General features: G+C 52.8%; 23 non-coding genes across 23 annotated transcripts; all 23 read right to left on the reverse strand.

Annotated features, from left to right (window-relative positions):
* Positions 1 to 6,161: 6,161 nt before the first annotated feature.
* Positions 6,162 to 6,243, reverse strand: Trnal-aag. The gene has a single exon. It is a non-coding gene; the product is annotated as a tRNA-Leu (tRNA).
* A 1,083-nt stretch (positions 6,244 to 7,326) lies between these two features.
* On the reverse strand, positions 7,327 to 7,408 carry Trnal-cag. The gene has a single exon. It is a non-coding gene; the product is annotated as a tRNA-Leu (tRNA).
* Positions 7,409 to 7,488: 80 nt separating this feature from the next.
* Trnal-aag lies at positions 7,489 to 7,570 on the reverse strand. Its single transcript has one exon. It is a non-coding gene; the product is annotated as a tRNA-Leu (tRNA).
* A 1,083-nt stretch (positions 7,571 to 8,653) lies between these two features.
* Positions 8,654 to 8,735, reverse strand: Trnal-cag. Its single transcript has one exon. It is a non-coding gene; the product is annotated as a tRNA-Leu (tRNA).
* An 80-nt stretch (positions 8,736 to 8,815) lies between these two features.
* On the reverse strand, positions 8,816 to 8,897 carry Trnal-aag. Its single transcript has one exon. It is a non-coding gene; the product is annotated as a tRNA-Leu (tRNA).
* A 1,083-nt stretch (positions 8,898 to 9,980) lies between these two features.
* Trnal-cag lies at positions 9,981 to 10,062 on the reverse strand. The gene has a single exon. It is a non-coding gene; the product is annotated as a tRNA-Leu (tRNA).
* Positions 10,063 to 10,142: 80 nt separating this feature from the next.
* Positions 10,143 to 10,224, reverse strand: Trnal-aag. The gene has a single exon. It is a non-coding gene; the product is annotated as a tRNA-Leu (tRNA).
* Positions 10,225 to 11,307: 1,083 nt separating this feature from the next.
* On the reverse strand, positions 11,308 to 11,389 carry Trnal-cag. The gene has a single exon. It is a non-coding gene; the product is annotated as a tRNA-Leu (tRNA).
* Positions 11,390 to 11,469: 80 nt separating this feature from the next.
* Positions 11,470 to 11,551, reverse strand: Trnal-aag. The gene has a single exon. It is a non-coding gene; the product is annotated as a tRNA-Leu (tRNA).
* A 1,083-nt stretch (positions 11,552 to 12,634) lies between these two features.
* Positions 12,635 to 12,716, reverse strand: Trnal-cag. Its single transcript has one exon. It is a non-coding gene; the product is annotated as a tRNA-Leu (tRNA).
* Positions 12,717 to 12,796: 80 nt separating this feature from the next.
* Trnal-aag lies at positions 12,797 to 12,878 on the reverse strand. Its single transcript has one exon. It is a non-coding gene; the product is annotated as a tRNA-Leu (tRNA).
* A 1,083-nt stretch (positions 12,879 to 13,961) lies between these two features.
* Positions 13,962 to 14,043, reverse strand: Trnal-cag. Its single transcript has one exon. It is a non-coding gene; the product is annotated as a tRNA-Leu (tRNA).
* Positions 14,044 to 14,123: 80 nt separating this feature from the next.
* Positions 14,124 to 14,205, reverse strand: Trnal-aag. Its single transcript has one exon. It is a non-coding gene; the product is annotated as a tRNA-Leu (tRNA).
* Positions 14,206 to 15,288: 1,083 nt separating this feature from the next.
* Trnal-cag lies at positions 15,289 to 15,370 on the reverse strand. The gene has a single exon. It is a non-coding gene; the product is annotated as a tRNA-Leu (tRNA).
* Positions 15,371 to 15,450: 80 nt separating this feature from the next.
* On the reverse strand, positions 15,451 to 15,532 carry Trnal-aag. Its single transcript has one exon. It is a non-coding gene; the product is annotated as a tRNA-Leu (tRNA).
* Positions 15,533 to 16,615: 1,083 nt separating this feature from the next.
* Trnal-cag lies at positions 16,616 to 16,697 on the reverse strand. Its single transcript has one exon. It is a non-coding gene; the product is annotated as a tRNA-Leu (tRNA).
* An 80-nt stretch (positions 16,698 to 16,777) lies between these two features.
* Trnal-aag lies at positions 16,778 to 16,859 on the reverse strand. The gene has a single exon. It is a non-coding gene; the product is annotated as a tRNA-Leu (tRNA).
* Positions 16,860 to 17,942: 1,083 nt separating this feature from the next.
* Positions 17,943 to 18,024, reverse strand: Trnal-cag. The gene has a single exon. It is a non-coding gene; the product is annotated as a tRNA-Leu (tRNA).
* Positions 18,025 to 18,104: 80 nt separating this feature from the next.
* Trnal-aag lies at positions 18,105 to 18,186 on the reverse strand. The gene has a single exon. It is a non-coding gene; the product is annotated as a tRNA-Leu (tRNA).
* Positions 18,187 to 19,269: 1,083 nt separating this feature from the next.
* Positions 19,270 to 19,351, reverse strand: Trnal-cag. Its single transcript has one exon. It is a non-coding gene; the product is annotated as a tRNA-Leu (tRNA).
* An 80-nt stretch (positions 19,352 to 19,431) lies between these two features.
* On the reverse strand, positions 19,432 to 19,513 carry Trnal-aag. Its single transcript has one exon. It is a non-coding gene; the product is annotated as a tRNA-Leu (tRNA).
* Positions 19,514 to 20,596: 1,083 nt separating this feature from the next.
* Positions 20,597 to 20,678, reverse strand: Trnal-cag. Its single transcript has one exon. It is a non-coding gene; the product is annotated as a tRNA-Leu (tRNA).
* An 80-nt stretch (positions 20,679 to 20,758) lies between these two features.
* On the reverse strand, positions 20,759 to 20,840 carry Trnal-aag. The gene has a single exon. It is a non-coding gene; the product is annotated as a tRNA-Leu (tRNA).
* Between the last annotated feature and the right edge of the window lie 658 nt (positions 20,841 to 21,498).

Below are 21,498 nucleotides of genomic sequence, written 5' to 3' on the forward strand. Positions count from 1 at the left end.
GGCGAGAGCCAGGCATCCCAGCCACTAGACGAGACCGGATAACGACACAAGCACTCCTCCAACAAACACGGCGAGCGTCCACCCGCTACTTGACGACAACTGCAAAAATTAACGCTTCCACTTCGTAGAACGGCATGCTCGGGACGTATCTCGTGGAGACGAACGCCAGCAATCATGAGACCAAACTGCGCCGGTGAATCCTGTTGTTACACCACGCACCACTGTGCTACGACAGTTGAAGAATGCGACGCTCACGCTTTGCTGCGCTTTTTCCTTCGCGGGAAATCAGTGCTCCTGCTTTCGAGACGGAAAACGTTGGCAGCGGTGGGATTCGAACCCACGCCTCCGAAGAGACTGGTGCCTGAAACCAGCGCCTTATTTTTTTTTTTTTTTTTTTTTTAGGCGTACTACGGTAATTGCTGGCTTCTGGCGCAACTGGCGACTTCGCCGACTTGCCACTGACGCTGGTAGCAGGCCAACAGCCGACCAGTGCCCCTTCTCCCTTTGTCCCGGTGCTGACAGTAATTGCATCTCGTGCCTGTTTTCCCCGATTACGCTCGGTTGAAGCTCCGGAAGGAGGGCGACAAACGAGGGATGGAGGCCAAAACATGGAGGGTCGTGTGCGCAAAAACTTCCCTTCCGGTACCGGGAATCGAACCCGGGCCTCCTGGGTGAAAGCCAGGTATCCTAGCCACTTTTTTTTTTTTTTTTTTTTTTTTTTTTTTGTACCGAAGTCCGACGCCTTATCCATTTTGTTTTTTTTTTATTTACAATCCCCGGTGTAGGAGACCGATGCCTTATCTATTTTTTTTTCTTTTTTAATCACTCCTTTTTTTTGTTTGTTTTGGTCAGACGTTACCATTGTCTTTATTGTGTTCTGTTGGTTTTGTTATTTTCGTATATAATACCCTGTAGTGGCCGTAGTCATTTCTCAATGATCAATAATAGTTTACTGAGTCACTGTTGGCCATTGACTTCCTTATAGTTTCTGTCGTGTTGTGGTTCGTTGTTATCCTATGCCTGTTTTCTCGAAGACTATATTCAACATGTTGCCGTAGAGGTTTTTATGGTTACTGAATTGTTTGGATTCCCAGTAAGCTGATTCCATGTAGACCATGAAATCAATTGAATTGTCAGATCCATTTCTACCAATGACGTAATGTGTGTAGTGACCCATGAGCCACATGACAGTGTTATTTTTCCGTTCTGGGAAAAATATCTCTTCAGGCTGTAACAGCATTTGTGGCGTATAATTGCGGCCATCACTTCTGGTGAGGAGTGCCATCTTTCTTCTGATCCAAGTCCAATTGTGTACTAGTCCACTGCACGTGAATCTGTGTTGAAGTGTGTCCACTAATCCACACTTAATGCAGTGATGTGTATCACTGAGTCCTATTCGATAAAGTTTTTCATTGGTTGGCACAGTGTCGCTGACGACCTTGTACCAAGTGGAAGCCACGTCTGTTGAATGGATTTTGAGGCTAATATTTTTCCATACAGTACGCCATATGACGTTCGGATATTTGATTTCTATGGTATTTTGTGTATCCGATTTGTGCCATGTATTTAGAATCTCTCTTGTAGTTATATGTGACTTGTACACCGTGCCTGCCTCTAAGTAGCTGACCTCAATTTAAAATTCCTTGACATGCGTGAGTTTGTTGTTTAGTCGGCCCACATTCACCGGGGGTTGCAGGGAACCTGGCTGGACAATTGTGAAGAGTCTGGAGGTAATGTTATTTCTGTCCTTATTAATCATAAACAGGGTTCTTTTGACGTAAAGTGCAGATGCTGTTTTGACCAAATTAGTTAGCCCTAAACCGCCCATCATTCTTGCTTTGGTCACACTGTCGAGTCTAACTTTAAAAATGTTGACTTTCCACAAGTATCTATGGGCAAGTCGCATTACCTTTTTCACCTGTAATTTCGGTGCTGGGAATATTTGTGCTACAAAACAGGCTTTAGAAAACATGTAGGTGTTAATTAATTGAACTTTCTGCAATAAATTCGCGGATCGCCAACAAAGTTCGTTGAACGCACCCTGTATTTTGTTTGCCGTGTCCCGCCAATTTACTGCAGCCATCTTCATAGGACAATTGTTTATAGTAATACCTAGTGCTTTGTGGGAATCAACTAGTGTAGCCCATTGGCTGCGTACCCTGTCAAATCCTCTTAGGTTTAAGATTTTACTCTTACGTATGTTCACCTTTGCACCAGAGGCGCGGCTATATTGACGTATCGTCTCTTCCAGAATTGTAATGTCACCTCCGTGTCGAAGGACGACGCCCACGTCATCGGCATATGCTTTTGCTGTAAGCGTGACCCCGGATATAGTGACGCCACTTAATTTGTCTCTGAGTTGCCGTAGCAAAGGCTCAAGTGCAAGAACATACAAAAGCATTGATAATGGGCTCCCTTGTGGAACGCCCCTCTGTATATGAATAGTTTTCGTCGGCTGTCCGTTTACGTAAGCCTTTGCAGTTATGCCGGTCATCATCTGATGGATTACACTAACTGCTCGATCGTCAAAAGCCAGGTGTTTAAATATGAGATCCACGTACCGGTGGCTGACATGGTCAAATGCCTTGCAGAAATCGATGAAGTATAGCGCACACCTGATGTCGGTGACTGCGACGATAGAAACAAGGTCCCTGTATTCGGAGATGACTGACATGATTGTCCGGCCCGGGAAGCAGGCTTGATGGCCTTGTATTACTGTTCTGAGAAGTGGTGTGAGTCTCTCCTTAAGTGCTCGGGCAATGGTCTTGTAATCATAGTTCATCAACATTAATGGGCGAAAAGTATCGATTTTCTTTCGTCCTGTACTTTTCGGAATCAAGACCAGTTTTCCTTCCTTAAGTTCAGTTGGTAAGTCTCCTCCATGTAAGGTTTCGTTTATTACATCCGTGAATGTGGAACCAATTATATGCCAAAACTTTTGATAAAATTCTTTTGGTAATCCATCTGGACCCGCCGATTTGTTGGAAGGTGACGCCTTTACGAGATTAAATATTTCGTCCTCTGCAAATGCAGCAATCAGACAGTTGTTTTCTTCATTAGTGATCTTTTCCGTTAATAAGTGCAACATTTCAGTACTTGCAGTCTCGTCAGTCGGGTCTTTAGTGTAGAGGTGAGCGAAATGTTGTTGGATTGCGCGCACTATGTCATTTTGGTCTGTAAGTACAGTCCCGTCTTCGAGTGTGAGGTCTTCAATAAAACTGCGTCGCCTATTAAGTTGGTGTTTGATCAGGTGAAACATTGAAGTAGTTTCTTCTTGTAGTAGAGACTTTGCCTTTGATTTAAGCTTTAATCCCTCTAACTGCTGTCGTGTGATACTTAGAAGCTTCGCTTTTATTTTGCGAATTTGCTCTAGATGAGTATTAGCTACGTTGTGTTTGTCATGTAGTTCTCGCAATACCGTATAGTAAAATTCGATTGTCTTTTTGCCATCTCTAGTGTTTTGAAAACTGTATGATTTTAAGGTTTGCCTAAGTTTAGGTTTGGCAAACTTGACCCACCATTCGATTTTAGATCCGTATTTATGCACTGATTTCAAACATGCCGTCCATGTGGCTGTGACCCACTCTTCTAGTTCGTCATCATTGAGATGGGCAATGTTAAGCATCCACGGATGACGGTAAAATTTCGTAGGTTGCTTTGCTAAATTGATAGTCACAGAAAACCCACAGTGGTCCGAGCAGTATGTCGGGATTACTTCCACGTCCAACACGTTATGACTTAGATTCTCCGACACATACTGCCTATCTATCCGACTGCATGATGTCGAAGTGAAATGCGTGAATTTGACTAGCGTAGGGAATTTTACGTCCCATGCATCTTTGTACTTCATGTTTTTGATTAAGTCATGCAGCTCCTTGGAGTAGTTAAAATGCGGTACCTGATCTTTCCTGTTAACTACACAATTGAAGTCGCCACCAAGTATTACAGACGCAGGATTTTTCCTCAGCAAGTAGATTATGTCTTCCTTGAAGAATTGAGCTCTCGCAGCTCTGTTGGTGGTACCAGACGGTGCATAAACATTTACAACAGTGACATCAAATATTTGACAACTTAGGCCTCTTCCTGTAACTAGTTTATCCAACAACATCACCGGTATACCTTCACGAGTTAAAATTGCGGTTCCTGTATTTGCGTCCGGTAGGACATTATAAAATATTTGAAAACCGGGCACGGTGAAATCAGTGAATAACACTTCTTGCAACAAAGCAACATCCGCCTCTGTTTCATAGATAAATTGTTTTAACACAACTTGTTTCAAATCGGACGTTATCCTGTTAACGTTAATAGTTAATATTTTATAAGCTTGACTCATCCGAGAAGGTTAATGGTCATGTATGGTCGTCAAAGTAGAGTGAGTACAAAATCCGAGATTTACACTTCGCCCAATGTGTACAATGTTTGTATGGGAAGAAGATCCAGTCGGAAATCCGCTGCTACTTCACTACTGTTTGTGAAGCTGCGGAGGCTGTATGTCTATCTTTGCGAGTGTCTTGATCTACACTGACTGACACTTCAGGATTTCCAACTCCTTTACTGTCAGGTGATTTTTGCCGTTGTGTGCTCCCGTTGCGTTTCGCCTGCGCCCTGCCGACGTTGACGTTTGGCTGCGGCTTCAGGCGGCGCCGCTGTGTGTCTTGCGCGGTTCCGGCTGTATTTGGAATGCCTGTCCCTCGTGCAGGTCCCTCTTGTTTTTGGGCAGCACTGTGGGGGTCATTGAAGTCTTGAACGTGATCACTACTACCGACTTGATCAACAAGTTGCACCTTAGTGCCTTGTTCTACCGTAGGCGAGGAAGTGCCTTCAGTATGTGGAGCACATTCCTGATTCGTATTTTCGGGTCCTTCTGGAATTGATGCCTGCATGGCTCCCTCGACCGGTTCCATGTCAGCGACGACATCATTAGCTGATAATGGAACAGTGGCATGAGGGTGGCCTGTTGATTCCGCCTCCAGTGCAATGGCTGATTCGAGTGCGGGTTCATTACTGGCTTTTTGCTTTTGCACAGAGTGGGTGTGACCGGAACCTTCCTCATCTGAAGAAATATCGGCTGAGTCCCGAGGACGCTTATTGCCGGAGGCACTACGGTCACTAGCAGCAGGGGCAGATTGCTCCTCTACAATAGGCATTATCATTGCACTGTCGTTCACTAAAGTGGGATCTTGCACGGTATCGGAATTCAGAGAGACAACGGGCTGTTCTACATTACTTCGCATCAGGACATCACTAAATGTAAGCCGCTGTCGCTGTTGCAAATTGGTTTTTAAAACAAACATGCGACGGGGACAATCCTGCCTCAGGTGACCACTCTCGTTACAAATATGGCACGTGGGAATTTGTCCGGTATAGGTAACTAGCCCCTTGTATCCACTCACCATAATGTGCGACGGGATATTAACCTTTACTTCCATTTCAACGGATCGCACCCCGCTATAACACTGCAGCTTATGATCCCTGGACCACATTTCATTTCTAACAGACCTGACGTCACCGTACTTCGACAAAACCTCCTTCAGGTAGCAATTTTCAACTTCAGGTGGGAGATTGAATACACGGACATTTTTCAACTCTACATCAGCATTTGAAAGCGTAACGATACTCACAGTTCCGTTCCGATGGCGAAATTCAATGCGTCCCCCGAATTTCAGCAGCAGTCGCTCCATAATAACAGGATTGTGCAGCTTGACGAAGAAACAGTATTGTTCCAAATCGTAATAGGCAGTGTGGACCTGTTCTGTAGTTATCCCGATGACATCGACAATCCATTCGTGGATCTCGAGGGAGCTTGGTTGCAGAGCACGGGTTGACTTATCAAATTCAAATTTCAGGGTATTCTTCCTGGGACACTGACGAGACATATCGCTAATTAACCCTTAACGGGCTAACAGCATCGAACGTGAACACGAAAGACACAACAACACGCAGGCACAGAACAGTAGTACGACACGCGACGGACACAAACACCACTTGTAAACAATCGCTAGCTTGGCGGAGCGGACGGTACCTCCTCACACTAGCGCGTCTCAAGCGCAACTGCGCCTTAGACCGCTCGGCCACGCTACCTACGCGACGCGGCGGTCACAGGAGCTGCGTTCTACCCCACGAGAACACACCGCAATGGCACAAAAACGAGAAGTAAAAATTGGCAGCGGTGGGATTCGAACCCACGCCTCCGAAGAGACTGGTGCCTTAAACCAGCGCCTTAGACCGCTCGGCCACGCTACCCACACCAGTGTTCCTGGCATTTGTAGAATGCAGTGCACGACACAGCTTCCTGATCTGTTGCGACTGGTTGCTCGAACATCGCACCTCAAACGACTGCCCTTTTCGAATAGAGATTAACTACACAGGCAGCTGCCAGCGCCCTGGTGCGGCGGCATCGCGTGTTTATAAGGAATCGGTAGTGCCACCTGCAGCCTGAGGAACATGAGCACAAAATCAGGAGGGCACCGTGATTTCAATCACTGGGTCACTGTCGTCATTGCAGCGACAGCAAGGCAGAACTTTAAAAAGTGCCGTGACCCGGATTCGAGCCTGGGTTGTCGCGGCCACAACGCAATGTCCTGACCACTAGACGATCACGGCCACGGAGCCACCGCGGAATTCAACTCTCGCGACTGCAAGTGGCTGTGCACAGCAAAGCTCGGCCGACTGTGTCTCGCAACAGCTGTGTCAGACGCGGTCTCCATTATATGTATACTGGCAAACGAACGTGCCCGCGCTGATGGACACTGAGCAGAGTGGTTAGCTGCATTCAACCCCCGTGGCAATGTCTTGCAGTCCTCCAAGTCTGTTGGCCGCAGGTATGTGCCCGGATAAGAGGTGGACAGATGTCGCATCTCTCTCGCCGTCACTTGTGGCCGCGAATCATATTTTACGTAGTTTTCTGCAAGCGTCAGCGGAGCGTCAGTCGAGCTAAGTCGGGACAAGTCGCGTAAGAGGAGCAATGAAATGTGCATTTCCGGTACCGGGAATCGAACCCAGGCCTCCTGGGCGAGAGCCAGGCATCCCAGCCACTAGACGAGACCGGATAACGACACAAGCACTCCTCCAACAAACACGGCGAGCGTCCACCCGCTACTTGACGACAACTGCAAAAATTAACGCTTCCACTTCGTAGAACGGCATGCTCGGGACGTATCTCGTGGAGACGAACGCCAGCAATCATGAGACCAAACTGCGCCGGTGAATCCTGTTGTTACACCACGCACCACTGTGCTACGACAGTTGAAGAATGCGACGCTCACGCTTTGCTGCGCTTTTTCCTTCGCGGGAAATCAGTGCTCCTGCTTTCGAGACGGAAAACGTTGGCAGCGGTGGGATTCGAACCCACGCCTCCGAAGAGACTGGTGCCTGAAACCAGCGCCTTAGACCGCTCGGCCACGCTACCTACGCGACGCGGCGGTCACAGGAGCTGCGTTCTACCCCACGAGAACACACCGCAATGGCACAAAAACGAGAAGTAAAAATTGGCAGCGGTGGGATTCGAACCCACGCCTCCGAAGAGACTGGTGCCTTAAACCAGCGCCTTAGACCGCTCGGCCACGCTACCCACACCAGTGTTCCTGGCATTTGTAGAATGCAGTGCACGACACAGCTTCCTGATCTGTTGCGACTGGTTGCTCGAACATCGCACCTCAAACGACTGCCCTTTTCGAATAGAGATTAACTACACAGGCAGCTGCCAGCGCCCTGGTGCGGCGGCATCGCGTGTTTATAAGGAATCGGTAGTGCCACCTGCAGCCTGAGGAACATGAGCACAAAATCAGGAGGGCACCGTGATTTCAATCACTGGGTCACTGTCGTCATTGCAGCGACAGCAAGGCAGAACTTTAAAAAGTGCCGTGACCCGGATTCGAGCCTGGGTTGTCGCGGCCACAACGCAATGTCCTGACCACTAGACGATCACGGCCACGGAGCCACCGCGGAATTCAACTCTCGCGACTGCAAGTGGCTGTGCACAGCAAAGCTCGGCCGACTGTGTCTCGCAACAGCTGTGTCAGACGCGGTCTCCATTATATGTATACTGGCAAACGAACGTGCCCGCGCTGATGGACACTGAGCAGAGTGGTTAGCTGCATTCAACCCCCGTGGCAATGTCTTGCAGTCCTCCAAGTCTGTTGGCCGCAGGTATGTGCCCGGATAAGAGGTGGACAGATGTCGCATCTCTCTCGCCGTCACTTGTGGCCGCGAATCATATTTTACGTAGTTTTCTGCAAGCGTCAGCGGAGCGTCAGTCGAGCTAAGTCGGGACAAGTCGCGTAAGAGGAGCAATGAAATGTGCATTTCCGGTACCGGGAATCGAACCCAGGCCTCCTGGGCGAGAGCCAGGCATCCCAGCCACTAGACGAGACCGGATAACGACACAAGCACTCCTCCAACAAACACGGCGAGCGTCCACCCGCTACTTGACGACAACTGCAAAAATTAACGCTTCCACTTCGTAGAACGGCATGCTCGGGACGTATCTCGTGGAGACGAACGCCAGCAATCATGAGACCAAACTGCGCCGGTGAATCCTGTTGTTACACCACGCACCACTGTGCTACGACAGTTGAAGAATGCGACGCTCACGCTTTGCTGCGCTTTTTCCTTCGCGGGAAATCAGTGCTCCTGCTTTCGAGACGGAAAACGTTGGCAGCGGTGGGATTCGAACCCACGCCTCCGAAGAGACTGGTGCCTGAAACCAGCGCCTTAGACCGCTCGGCCACGCTACCTACGCGACGCGGCGGTCACAGGAGCTGCGTTCTACCCCACGAGAACACACCGCAATGGCACAAAAACGAGAAGTAAAAATTGGCAGCGGTGGGATTCGAACCCACGCCTCCGAAGAGACTGGTGCCTTAAACCAGCGCCTTAGACCGCTCGGCCACGCTACCCACACCAGTGTTCCTGGCATTTGTAGAATGCAGTGCACGACACAGCTTCCTGATCTGTTGCGACTGGTTGCTCGAACATCGCACCTCAAACGACTGCCCTTTTCGAATAGAGATTAACTACACAGGCAGCTGCCAGCGCCCTGGTGCGGCGGCATCGCGTGTTTATAAGGAATCGGTAGTGCCACCTGCAGCCTGAGGAACATGAGCACAAAATCAGGAGGGCACCGTGATTTCAATCACTGGGTCACTGTCGTCATTGCAGCGACAGCAAGGCAGAACTTTAAAAAGTGCCGTGACCCGGATTCGAGCCTGGGTTGTCGCGGCCACAACGCAATGTCCTGACCACTAGACGATCACGGCCACGGAGCCACCGCGGAATTCAACTCTCGCGACTGCAAGTGGCTGTGCACAGCAAAGCTCGGCCGACTGTGTCTCGCAACAGCTGTGTCAGACGCGGTCTCCATTATATGTATACTGGCAAACGAACGTGCCCGCGCTGATGGACACTGAGCAGAGTGGTTAGCTGCATTCAACCCCCGTGGCAATGTCTTGCAGTCCTCCAAGTCTGTTGGCCGCAGGTATGTGCCCGGATAAGAGGTGGACAGATGTCGCATCTCTCTCGCCGTCACTTGTGGCCGCGAATCATATTTTACGTAGTTTTCTGCAAGCGTCAGCGGAGCGTCAGTCGAGCTAAGTCGGGACAAGTCGCGTAAGAGGAGCAATGAAATGTGCATTTCCGGTACCGGGAATCGAACCCAGGCCTCCTGGGCGAGAGCCAGGCATCCCAGCCACTAGACGAGACCGGATAACGACACAAGCACTCCTCCAACAAACACGGCGAGCGTCCACCCGCTACTTGACGACAACTGCAAAAATTAACGCTTCCACTTCGTAGAACGGCATGCTCGGGACGTATCTCGTGGAGACGAACGCCAGCAATCATGAGACCAAACTGCGCCGGTGAATCCTGTTGTTACACCACGCACCACTGTGCTACGACAGTTGAAGAATGCGACGCTCACGCTTTGCTGCGCTTTTTCCTTCGCGGGAAATCAGTGCTCCTGCTTTCGAGACGGAAAACGTTGGCAGCGGTGGGATTCGAACCCACGCCTCCGAAGAGACTGGTGCCTGAAACCAGCGCCTTAGACCGCTCGGCCACGCTACCTACGCGACGCGGCGGTCACAGGAGCTGCGTTCTACCCCACGAGAACACACCGCAATGGCACAAAAACGAGAAGTAAAAATTGGCAGCGGTGGGATTCGAACCCACGCCTCCGAAGAGACTGGTGCCTTAAACCAGCGCCTTAGACCGCTCGGCCACGCTACCCACACCAGTGTTCCTGGCATTTGTAGAATGCAGTGCACGACACAGCTTCCTGATCTGTTGCGACTGGTTGCTCGAACATCGCACCTCAAACGACTGCCCTTTTCGAATAGAGATTAACTACACAGGCAGCTGCCAGCGCCCTGGTGCGGCGGCATCGCGTGTTTATAAGGAATCGGTAGTGCCACCTGCAGCCTGAGGAACATGAGCACAAAATCAGGAGGGCACCGTGATTTCAATCACTGGGTCACTGTCGTCATTGCAGCGACAGCAAGGCAGAACTTTAAAAAGTGCCGTGACCCGGATTCGAGCCTGGGTTGTCGCGGCCACAACGCAATGTCCTGACCACTAGACGATCACGGCCACGGAGCCACCGCGGAATTCAACTCTCGCGACTGCAAGTGGCTGTGCACAGCAAAGCTCGGCCGACTGTGTCTCGCAACAGCTGTGTCAGACGCGGTCTCCATTATATGTATACTGGCAAACGAACGTGCCCGCGCTGATGGACACTGAGCAGAGTGGTTAGCTGCATTCAACCCCCGTGGCAATGTCTTGCAGTCCTCCAAGTCTGTTGGCCGCAGGTATGTGCCCGGATAAGAGGTGGACAGATGTCGCATCTCTCTCGCCGTCACTTGTGGCCGCGAATCATATTTTACGTAGTTTTCTGCAAGCGTCAGCGGAGCGTCAGTCGAGCTAAGTCGGGACAAGTCGCGTAAGAGGAGCAATGAAATGTGCATTTCCGGTACCGGGAATCGAACCCAGGCCTCCTGGGCGAGAGCCAGGCATCCCAGCCACTAGACGAGACCGGATAACGACACAAGCACTCCTCCAACAAACACGGCGAGCGTCCACCCGCTACTTGACGACAACTGCAAAAATTAACGCTTCCACTTCGTAGAACGGCATGCTCGGGACGTATCTCGTGGAGACGAACGCCAGCAATCATGAGACCAAACTGCGCCGGTGAATCCTGTTGTTACACCACGCACCACTGTGCTACGACAGTTGAAGAATGCGACGCTCACGCTTTGCTGCGCTTTTTCCTTCGCGGGAAATCAGTGCTCCTGCTTTCGAGACGGAAAACGTTGGCAGCGGTGGGATTCGAACCCACGCCTCCGAAGAGACTGGTGCCTGAAACCAGCGCCTTAGACCGCTCGGCCACGCTACCTACGCGACGCGGCGGTCACAGGAGCTGCGTTCTACCCCACGAGAACACACCGCAATGGCACAAAAACGAGAAGTAAAAATTGGCAGCGGTGGGATTCGAACCCACGCCTCCGAAGAGACTGGTGCCTTAAACCAGCGCCTTAGACCGCTCGGCCACGCTACCCACACCAGTGTTCCTGGCATTTGTAGAATGCAGTGCACGACACAGCTTCCTGATCTGTTGCGACTGGTTGCTCGAACATCGCACCTCAAACGACTGCCCTTTTCGAATAGAGATTAACTACACAGGCAGCTGCCAGCGCCCTGGTGCGGCGGCATCGCGTGTTTATAAGGAATCGGTAGTGCCACCTGCAGCCTGAGGAACATGAGCACAAAATCAGGAGGGCACCGTGATTTCAATCACTGGGTCACTGTCGTCATTGCAGCGACAGCAAGGCAGAACTTTAAAAAGTGCCGTGACCCGGATTCGAGCCTGGGTTGTCGCGGCCACAACGCAATGTCCTGACCACTAGACGATCACGGCCACGGAGCCACCGCGGAATTCAACTCTCGCGACTGCAAGTGGCTGTGCACAGCAAAGCTCGGCCGACTGTGTCTCGCAACAGCTGTGTCAGACGCGGTCTCCATTATATGTATACTGGCAAACGAACGTGCCCGCGCTGATGGACACTGAGCAGAGTGGTTAGCTGCATTCAACCCCCGTGGCAATGTCTTGCAGTCCTCCAAGTCTGTTGGCCGCAGGTATGTGCCCGGATAAGAGGTGGACAGATGTCGCATCTCTCTCGCCGTCACTTGTGGCCGCGAATCATATTTTACGTAGTTTTCTGCAAGCGTCAGCGGAGCGTCAGTCGAGCTAAGTCGGGACAAGTCGCGTAAGAGGAGCAATGAAATGTGCATTTCCGGTACCGGGAATCGAACCCAGGCCTCCTGGGCGAGAGCCAGGCATCCCAGCCACTAGACGAGACCGGATAACGACACAAGCACTCCTCCAACAAACACGGCGAGCGTCCACCCGCTACTTGACGACAACTGCAAAAATTAACGCTTCCACTTCGTAGAACGGCATGCTCGGGACGTATCTCGTGGAGACGAACGCCAGCAATCATGAGACCAAACTGCGCCGGTGAATCCTGTTGTTACACCACGCACCACTGTGCTACGACAGTTGAAGAATGCGACGCTCACGCTTTGCTGCGCTTTTTCCTTCGCGGGAAATCAGTGCTCCTGCTTTCGAGACGGAAAACGTTGGCAGCGGTGGGATTCGAACCCACGCCTCCGAAGAGACTGGTGCCTGAAACCAGCGCCTTAGACCGCTCGGCCACGCTACCTACGCGACGCGGCGGTCACAGGAGCTGCGTTCTACCCCACGAGAACACACCGCAATGGCACAAAAACGAGAAGTAAAAATTGGCAGCGGTGGGATTCGAACCCACGCCTCCGAAGAGACTGGTGCCTTAAACCAGCGCCTTAGACCGCTCGGCCACGCTACCCACACCAGTGTTCCTGGCATTTGTAGAATGCAGTGCACGACACAGCTTCCTGATCTGTTGCGACTGGTTGCTCGAACATCGCACCTCAAACGACTGCCCTTTTCGAATAGAGATTAACTACACAGGCAGCTGCCAGCGCCCTGGTGCGGCGGCATCGCGTGTTTATAAGGAATCGGTAGTGCCACCTGCAGCCTGAGGAACATGAGCACAAAATCAGGAGGGCACCGTGATTTCAATCACTGGGTCACTGTCGTCATTGCAGCGACAGCAAGGCAGAACTTTAAAAAGTGCCGTGACCCGGATTCGAGCCTGGGTTGTCGCGGCCACAACGCAATGTCCTGACCACTAGACGATCACGGCCACGGAGCCACCGCGGAATTCAACTCTCGCGACTGCAAGTGGCTGTGCACAGCAAAGCTCGGCCGACTGTGTCTCGCAACAGCTGTGTCAGACGCGGTCTCCATTATATGTATACTGGCAAACGAACGTGCCCGCGCTGATGGACACTGAGCAGAGTGGTTAGCTGCATTCAACCCCCGTGGCAATGTCTTGCAGTCCTCCAAGTCTGTTGGCCGCAGGTATGTGCCCGGATAAGAGGTGGACAGATGTCGCATCTCTCTCGCCGTCACTTGTGGCCGCGAATCATATTTTACGTAGTTTTCTGCAAGCGTCAGCGGAGCGTCAGTCGAGCTAAGTCGGGACAAGTCGCGTAAGAGGAGCAATGAAATGTGCATTTCCGGTACCGGGAATCGAACCCAGGCCTCCTGGGCGAGAGCCAGGCATCCCAGCCACTAGACGAGACCGGATAACGACACAAGCACTCCTCCAACAAACACGGCGAGCGTCCACCCGCTACTTGACGACAACTGCAAAAATTAACGCTTCCACTTCGTAGAACGGCATGCTCGGGACGTATCTCGTGGAGACGAACGCCAGCAATCATGAGACCAAACTGCGCCGGTGAATCCTGTTGTTACACCACGCACCACTGTGCTACGACAGTTGAAGAATGCGACGCTCACGCTTTGCTGCGCTTTTTCCTTCGCGGGAAATCAGTGCTCCTGCTTTCGAGACGGAAAACGTTGGCAGCGGTGGGATTCGAACCCACGCCTCCGAAGAGACTGGTGCCTGAAACCAGCGCCTTAGACCGCTCGGCCACGCTACCTACGCGACGCGGCGGTCACAGGAGCTGCGTTCTACCCCACGAGAACACACCGCAATGGCACAAAAACGAGAAGTAAAAATTGGCAGCGGTGGGATTCGAACCCACGCCTCCGAAGAGACTGGTGCCTTAAACCAGCGCCTTAGACCGCTCGGCCACGCTACCCACACCAGTGTTCCTGGCATTTGTAGAATGCAGTGCACGACACAGCTTCCTGATCTGTTGCGACTGGTTGCTCGAACATCGCACCTCAAACGACTGCCCTTTTCGAATAGAGATTAACTACACAGGCAGCTGCCAGCGCCCTGGTGCGGCGGCATCGCGTGTTTATAAGGAATCGGTAGTGCCACCTGCAGCCTGAGGAACATGAGCACAAAATCAGGAGGGCACCGTGATTTCAATCACTGGGTCACTGTCGTCATTGCAGCGACAGCAAGGCAGAACTTTAAAAAGTGCCGTGACCCGGATTCGAGCCTGGGTTGTCGCGGCCACAACGCAATGTCCTGACCACTAGACGATCACGGCCACGGAGCCACCGCGGAATTCAACTCTCGCGACTGCAAGTGGCTGTGCACAGCAAAGCTCGGCCGACTGTGTCTCGCAACAGCTGTGTCAGACGCGGTCTCCATTATATGTATACTGGCAAACGAACGTGCCCGCGCTGATGGACACTGAGCAGAGTGGTTAGCTGCATTCAACCCCCGTGGCAATGTCTTGCAGTCCTCCAAGTCTGTTGGCCGCAGGTATGTGCCCGGATAAGAGGTGGACAGATGTCGCATCTCTCTCGCCGTCACTTGTGGCCGCGAATCATATTTTACGTAGTTTTCTGCAAGCGTCAGCGGAGCGTCAGTCGAGCTAAGTCGGGACAAGTCGCGTAAGAGGAGCAATGAAATGTGCATTTCCGGTACCGGGAATCGAACCCAGGCCTCCTGGGCGAGAGCCAGGCATCCCAGCCACTAGACGAGACCGGATAACGACACAAGCACTCCTCCAACAAACACGGCGAGCGTCCACCCGCTACTTGACGACAACTGCAAAAATTAACGCTTCCACTTCGTAGAACGGCATGCTCGGGACGTATCTCGTGGAGACGAACGCCAGCAATCATGAGACCAAACTGCGCCGGTGAATCCTGTTGTTACACCACGCACCACTGTGCTACGACAGTTGAAGAATGCGACGCTCACGCTTTGCTGCGCTTTTTCCTTCGCGGGAAATCAGTGCTCCTGCTTTCGAGACGGAAAACGTTGGCAGCGGTGGGATTCGAACCCACGCCTCCGAAGAGACTGGTGCCTGAAACCAGCGCCTTAGACCGCTCGGCCACGCTACCTACGCGACGCGGCGGTCACAGGAGCTGCGTTCTACCCCACGAGAACACACCGCAATGGCACAAAAACGAGAAGTAAAAATTGGCAGCGGTGGGATTCGAACCCACGCCTCCGAAGAGATTGGTGCCTTAAACCAGCGCCTTAGACCGCTCGGCCACGCTACCCACACCAGTGTTCCTGGCATTTGTAGAATGCAGTGCACGACACAGCTTCCTGATCTGTTGCGACTGGTTGCTCGAACATCGCACCTCAAACGACTGCCCTTTTCGAATAGAGATTAACTACACAGGCAGCTGCCAGCGCCCTGGTGCGGCGGCATCGCGTGTTTATAAGGAATCGGTAGTGCCACCTGCAGCCTGAGGAACATGAGCACAAAATCAGGAGGGCACCGTGATTTCAATCACTGGGTCACTGTCGTCATTGCAGCGACAGCAAGGCAGAACTTTAAAAAGTGCCGTGACCCGGATTCGAGCCTGGGTTGTCGCGGCCACAACGCAATGTCCTGACCACTAGACGATCACGGCCACGGAGCCACCGCGGAATTCAACTCTCGCGACTGCAAGTGGCTGTGCACAGCAAAGCTCGGCCGACTGTGTCTCGCAACAGCTGTGTCAGACGCGGTCTCCATTATATGTATACTGGCAAACGAACGTGCCCGCGCTGATGGACACTGAGCAGAGTGGTTAGCTGCATTCAACCCCCGTGGCAATGTCTTGCAGTCCTCCAAGTCTGTTGGCCGCAGGTATGTGCCCGGATAAGAGGTGGACAGATGTCGCATCTCTCTCGCCGTCACTTGTGGCCGCGAATCATATTTTACGTAGTTTTCTGCAAGCGTCAGCGGAGCGTCAGTCGAGCTAAGTCGGGACAAGTCGCGTAAGAGGAGCAATGAAATGTGCATTTCCGGTACCGGGAATCGAACCCAGGCCTCCTGGGCGAGAGCCAGGCATCCCAGCCACTAGACGAGACCGGATAACGACACAAGCACTCCTCCAACAAACACGGCGAGCGTCCACCCGCTACTTGACGACAACTGCAAAAATTAACGCTTCCACTTCGTAGAACGGCATGCTCGGGACGTATCTCGTGGAGACGAACGCCAGCAATCATGAGACCAAACTGCGCCGGTGAATCCTGTTGTTACACCACGCACCACTGTGCTACGACAGTTGAAGAATGCGACGCTCACGCTTTGCTGCGCTTTTTCCTTCGCGGGAAATCAGTGCTCCTGCTTTCGAGACGGAAAACGTTGGCAGCGGTGGGATTCGAACCCACGCCTCCGAAGAGACTGGTGCCTGAAACCAGCGCCTTAGACCGCTCGGCCACGCTACCTACGCGACGCGGCGGTCACAGGAGCTGCGTTCTACCCCACGAGAACACACCGCAATGGCACAAAAACGAGAAGTAAAAATTGGCAGCGGTGGGATTCGAACCCACGCCTCCGAAGAGACTGGTGCCTTAAACCAGCGCCTTAGACCGCTCGGCCACGCTACCCACACCAGTGTTCCTGGCATTTGTAGAATGCAGTGCACGACACAGCTTCCTGATCTGTTGCGACTGGTTGCTCGAACATCGCACCTCAAACGACTGCCCTTTTCGAATAGAGATTAACTACACAGGCAGCTGCCAGCGCCCTGGTGCGGCGGCATCGCGTGTTTATAAGGAATCGGTAGTGCCACCTGCAGCCTGAGGAACATGAGCACAAAATCAGGAGGGCACCGTGATTTCAATCACTGGGTCACTGTCGTCATTGCAGCGACAGCAAGGCAGAACTTTAAAAAGTGCCGTGACCCGGATTCGAGCCTGGGTTGTCGCGGCCACAACGCAATGTCCTGACCACTAGACGATCACGGCCACGGAGCCACCGCGGAATTCAACTCTCGCGACTGCAAGTGGCTGTGCACAGCAAAGCTCGGCCGACTGTGTCTCGCAACAGCTGTGTCAGACGCGGTCTCCATTATATGTATACTGGCAAACGAACGTGCCCGCGCTGATGGACACTGAGCAGAGTGGTTAGCTGCATTCAACCCCCGTGGCAATGTCTTGCAGTCCTCCAAGTCTGTTGGCCGCAGGTATGTGCCCGGATAAGAGGTGGACAGATGTCGCATCTCTCTCGCCGTCACTTGTGGCCGCGAATCATATTTTACGTAGTTTTCTGCAAGCGTCAGCGGAGCGTCAGTCGAGCTAAGTCGGGACAAGTCGCGTAAGAGGAGCAATGAAATGTGCATTTCCGGTACCGGGAATCGAACCCAGGCCTCCTGGGCGAGAGCCAGGCATCCCAGCCACTAGACGAGACCGGATAACGACACAAGCACTCCTCCAACAAACACGGCGAGCGTCCACCCGCTACTTGACGACAACTGCAAAAATTAACGCTTCCACTTCGTAGAACGGCATGCTCGGGACGTATCTCGTGGAGACGAACGCCAGCAATCATGAGACCAAACTGCGCCGGTGAATCCTGTTGTTACACCACGCACCACTGTGCTACGACAGTTGAAGAATGCGACGCTCACGCTTTGCTGCGCTTTTTCCTTCGCGGGAAATCAGTGCTCCTGCTTTCGAGACGGAAAACGTTGGCAGCGGTGGGATTCGAACCCACGCCTCCGAAGAGACTGGTGCCTGAAACCAGCGCCTTAGACCGCTCGGCCACGCTACCTACGCGACGCGGCGGTCACAGGAGCTGCGTTCTACCCCACGAGAACACACCGCAATGGCACAAAAACGAGAAGTAAAAATTGGCAGCGGTGGGATTCGAACCCACGCCTCCGAAGAGACTGGTGCCTTAAACCAGCGCCTTAGACCGCTCGGCCACGCTACCCACACCAGTGTTCCTGGCATTTGTAGAATGCAGTGCACGACACAGCTTCCTGATCTGTTGCGACTGGTTGCTCGAACATCGCACCTCAAACGACTGCCCTTTTCGAATAGAGATTAACTACACAGGCAGCTGCCAGCGCCCTGGTGCGGCGGCATCGCGTGTTTATAAGGAATCGGTAGTGCCACCTGCAGCCTGAGGAACATGAGCACAAAATCAGGAGGGCACCGTGATTTCAATCACTGGGTCACTGTCGTCATTGCAGCGACAGCAAGGCAGAACTTTAAAAAGTGCCGTGACACGGATTCGAGCCTGGGTTGTCGCGGCCACAACGCAATGTCCTGACCACTAGACGATCACGGCCACGGAGCCACCGCGGAATTCAACTCTCGCGACTGCAAGTGGCTGTGCACAGCAAAGCTCGGCCGACTGTGTCTCGCAACAGCTGTGTCAGACGCGGTCTCCATTATATGTATACTGGCAAACGAACGTGCCCTCGCTGATGGACACTGAGCAGAGTGGTTAGCTGCATTCAACCCCCGTGGCAATGTCTTGCAGTCCTCCAAGTCTGTTGGCCGCAGGTATGTGCCCGGATAAGAGGTGGACAGATGTCGCATCTCTCTCGCCGTCACTTGTGGCCGCGAATCATATTTTACGTAGTTTTCTGCAAGCGTCAGCGGAGCGTCAGTCGAGCTAAGTCGGGACAAGTCGCGTAAGAGGAGCAATGAAATGTGCATTTCCGGTACCGGGAATCGAACCCAGGCCTCCTGGGCGAGAGCCAGGCATCCCAGCCACTAGACGAGACCGGATAACGACACAAGCACTCCTCCAACAAACACGGCGAGCGTCCACCCGCTACTTGACGACAACTGCAAAAATTAACGCTTCCACTTCGTAGAACGGCATGCTCGGGACGTATCTCGTGGAGACGAACGCCAGCAATCATGAGACCAAACTGCGCCGGTGAATCCTGTTGTTACACCACGCACCACTGTGCTACGACAGTTGAAGAATGCGACGCTCACGCTTTGCTGCGCTTTTTCCTTCGCGGGAAATCAGTGCTCCTGCTTTCGAGACGGAAAACGTTGGCAGCGGTGGGATTCGAACCCACGCCTCCGAAGAGACTGGTGCCTGAAACCAGCGCCTTAGACCGCTCGGCCACGCTACCTACGCGACGCGGCGGTCACAGGAGCTGCGTTCTACCCCACGAGAACACACCGCAATGGCACAAAAACGAGAAGTAAAAATTGGCAGCGGTGGGATTCGAACCCACGCCTCCGAAGAGATTGGTGCCTTAAACCAGCGCCTTAGACCGCTCGGCCACGCTACCCACACCAGTGTTCCTGGCATTTGTAGAATGCAGTGCACGACACAGCTTCCTGATCTGTTGCGACTGGTTGCTCGAACATCGCACCTCAAACGACTGCCCTTTTCGAATAGAGATTAACTACACAGGCAGCTGCCAGCGCCCTGGTGCGGCGGCATCGCGTGTTTATAAGGAATCGGTAGTGCCACCTGCAGCCTGAGGAACATGAGCACAAAATCAGGAGGGCACCGTGATTTCAATCACTGGGTCACTGTCGTCATTGCAGCGACAGCAAGGCAGAACTTTAAAAAGTGCCGTGACCCGGATTCGAGCCTGGGTTGTCGCGGCCACAACGCAATGTCCTGACCACTAGACGATCACGGCCACGGAGCCACCGCGGAATTCAACTCTCGCGACTGCAAGTGGCTGTGCACAGCAAAGCTCGGCCGACTGTGTCTCGCAACAGCTGTGTCAGACGCGGTCTCCATTATATGTATACTGGCAAACGAACGTGCCCGCGCTGATGGACACTGAGCAGAGTGGTTAGCTGCATTCAACCCCCGTGGCAATGTCTTGCAGTCCTCCAAGTCTGTTGGCCGCAGGTATGTGCCCGGATAAGAGGTGGACAGATGTCGCATCTCTCTCGCCGTCACTTGTGGCCGCGAATCATATTTTACGTAGTTTTCTGCAAGCGTCAGCGGAGCGTCAGTCGAGCTAAGTCGGGACAAGTCGCGTAAGAGGAGCAATGAAATGTGCATTTCCGGTACCGGGAATCGAACCCAGGCCTCCTGGGCGAGAGCCAGGCATCCCAGCCACTAGACGAGACCGGATAACGACACAAGCACTCCTCCAACAAACACGGCGAGCGTCCACCCGCTACTTGACGACAACTGCAAAAATTAACGCTTCCACTTCGTAGAACGGCATGCTCGGGACGTATCTCGTGGAGACGAACGCCAGCAATCATGAGACCAAACTGCGCCGGTGAATCCTGTTGTTACACCACGCACCACTGTGCTACGACAGTTGAAGAATGCGACGCTCACGCTTTGCTGCGCTTTTTCCTTCGCGGGAAATCAGTGCTCCTGCTTTCGAGACGGAAAACGTTGGCAGCGGTGGGATTCGAACCCACGCCTCCGAAGAGACTGGTGCCTGAAACCAGCGCCTTAGACCGCTCGGCCACGCTACCTACGCGACGCGGCGGTCACAGGAGCTGCGTTCTACCCCACGAGAACACACCGCAATGGCACAAAAACGAGAAGTAAAAATTGGCAGCGGTGGGATTCGAACCCACGCCTCCGAAGAGACTGGTGCCTTAAACCAGCGCCTTAGACCGCTCGGCCACGCTACCCACACCAGTGTTCCTGGCATTTGTAGAATGCAGTGCACGACACAGCTTCCTGATCTGTTGCGACTGGTTGCTCGAACATCGCACCTCAAACGACTGCCCTTTTCGAATAGAGATTAACTACACAGGCAGCTGCCAGCGCCCTGGTGCGGCGGCATCGCGTGTTTATAAGGAATCGGTAGTGCCACCTGCAGCCTGAGGAACATGAGCACAAAATCAGGAGGGCACCGTGATTTCAATCACTGGGTCACTGTCGTCATTGCAGCGACAGCAAGGCAGAACTTTAAAAAGTGCCGTGACCCGGATTCGAGCCTGGGTTGTCGCGGCCACAACGCAATGTCCTGACCACTAGACGATCACGGCCACGGAGCCACCGCGGAATTCAACTCTCGCGACTGCAAGTGGCTGTGCACAGCAAAGCTCGGCCGACTGTGTCTCGCAACAGCTGTGTCAGACGCGGTCTCCATTATATGTATACTGGCAAACGAACGTGCCCGCGCTGATGGACACTGAGCAGAGTGGTTAGCTGCATTCAACCCCCGTGGCAATGTCTTGCAGTCCTCCAAGTCTGTTGGCCGCAGGTATGTGCCCGGATAAGAGGTGGACAGATGTCGCATCTCTCTCGCCGTCACTTGTGGCCGCGAATCATATTTTACGTAGT

This window comes from Schistocerca americana, unplaced genomic scaffold (genome assembly GCF_021461395.2).
Source record: "Schistocerca americana isolate TAMUIC-IGC-003095 unplaced genomic scaffold, iqSchAmer2.1 HiC_scaffold_858, whole genome shotgun sequence".
NCBI classification, from domain to species: domain Eukaryota; kingdom Metazoa; phylum Arthropoda; class Insecta; order Orthoptera; family Acrididae; genus Schistocerca; species Schistocerca americana.